The sequence below is a fragment of the Athene cunicularia genome (assembly GCF_003259725.1).
Source record: "Athene cunicularia isolate RWA chromosome 1 unlocalized genomic scaffold, athCun1 chr1_part1, whole genome shotgun sequence".
Taxonomy (NCBI): Eukaryota; Metazoa; Chordata; class Aves; order Strigiformes; family Strigidae; genus Athene; species Athene cunicularia.
The window spans coordinates 67671832-67673727 of NW_020799091.1; the positions used below are offsets into that span (position 1 = coordinate 67671832).

At 45.6% G+C, this 1896-nt stretch overlaps 1 protein-coding gene across 2 annotated transcripts in view; it reads right to left on the minus strand.

The window, feature by feature from the left end:
• Positions 1-205, minus strand: part of LOC113485503 (interleukin-1 receptor type 1-like) — an 18471-nt gene extending 18266 nt beyond the window's left edge. Inside the window, exon 1 of one of the 2 annotated variants that reach the window (XM_026858682.1) lies at positions 162-205. The gene's annotated coding sequence lies outside the window, so the exon portion shown is untranslated. The remainder of the gene's footprint in view (positions 1-161) is intronic. The other variant, XM_026858674.1, reaches the window with a different exon arrangement.
• Positions 206-1896: the final 1691 nt, after the last annotated feature.

A 1896-nucleotide genomic window follows, 5' to 3' on the forward strand; every position in this document is an offset into this window, starting at 1 on the left:
GCCGGGCCGGGCCGCCTCCCCGCCCAGGCGCAGGGCGGCAGGTGTCCCGGCGCGCGGATTAAACCCAGGCTGCGAAAACTAAGGAGTTTGAGCAAGAGCCTCTTTCTGTTGAAAAAAGCAGGCGGCGGCGCCAGGCGAGGCAGCCGCTTCACTTCACCCACCGGCTGAGCCGCCATCCCCCAGCCCTTTGCAGCCGCGGCTCGGCCTCCGTCCCAGGGCAGGCGCCGGGGGAGCCGGCAGGAAATTCTCCAAGCAAGGACTGCAAGATCTGGGGTGACTGACCTTTTTTTCCTTTTTTTTTTTGTTTGTTTGTTTGTTTGTTTGTTTGTACTACGGGCAGTTTCAGGCTTCCCAAGCTGTAGAGACCATGTCACTGAAAGCAAAAGATCCCCTGAAGACTGTGGAGCTATTGGCAGGAGCATCTCAGGAACGTCAGCTCTTTTATTTGTTTCTTCAATAGGCTACTTTGACAGCTTGGTCTCAGTTCCCCAGACTGCCACATGTCACTGAGATACACTGAGCTCTGAAGCTTGAACATACAAATTTAATCTTACCCCTGTATTTGGCCCTGGTGAGGCCTCAATGACTGTGTTCAGTTTTGGGCCCCTCACTACAAAAAGGACATTGAATGACTCGAGCGTGTCCAGAGAAGGGCAATGGAGCTGGTGCAGGGTCTGGAGCACAGGTCGTACGGGGAGCGGCTGAGGGAACTGGGGGTGTTCAGTCTGGAGAAGAGGAGGCTGAGGGGAGACCTCATCGTCCTCTACAGCTACCTGAAAGGAGGTTGCAGAGAGCTGGGGATGAGTCTCTTTACAGTCATTCAAATATTCAGTGATTGATGTGAATCAGAATTTAGAAAAAACATGTTATAATAAAGCTGACTGAATATCAACTGAAATGACTGGATTTGACAAGACAGCAAAATACACAGAACATGGCAGTCATAAGATCGCAAGAAAGAGCAGAGACATGGATTGTCCACGGAAATCGGACATTGATGTCAGCCTGAATGAATATTTGATGTGGTCACCAAGAAGACTTCAAAGCAGACCAAAAATCACCAGCTCCAGCAATGAAGGTGATGCTAAGCAAAGAGTTTTCCAAACACCCTCCTGATCGGATCTGTGTAGTGGAATTTACCTTTTTTTAATCTGTACAAATGTTCAGAAATATTTTGTCTCATAAAGGTCCAAGACAGAATGATGTGTTGTAATTAACACAGGGAGGGCTCTAAAACAACTTATCAGTGCTAGTGTTGAAACTGGATTGCAGCAGACTGATGATCATGACATGGCTTATTTTTCTGCAACTGATGAGGTGTTGAAAGAAGGCTACATCTGTGCAGATGAAGCAACCGGACTTAGGGGTAGCATTTGGTATGTTGCATTTTTCCAAAATATTGTATTTGCTGAATAAGGTATCTCTGTGAAGTCCTTTTTCTGATGGATGGCCCCATGCATCTGCTTTATTCATTTGATAAATGTTATATATCCAATAAAGGGAGAAAGGTACCTGCAATAAACAATTCAATCCTTTTGAGTTAGAAAAAAATCAGACAGAGTATTTACTTAGGTAGGGATGGGATGAAAGGTACTTGGGATGAATTTAGACCATTGCTTTTAATTACCACAAACTTGGTTTTCTGCATCCTTCAGTAGTTTTTTATAAGATCACCCATATTCCCCAATTTATAATATTGATGACTTTCCCGTTTTACATGTAATCATTTCCTTCAGGTATATGTGTGTGGCTTCATTAGCATTTTCTTTTGGAGCAGGAACATGAGGCTCATCTGCCTCTCAACTCCACCCTCCCACCCCCCACCCCCCACTGTGTATCACCAAACAATCCTGGAACTCATGAAACAAATACTTTTCAGAAGAGGAAGACAAGCTC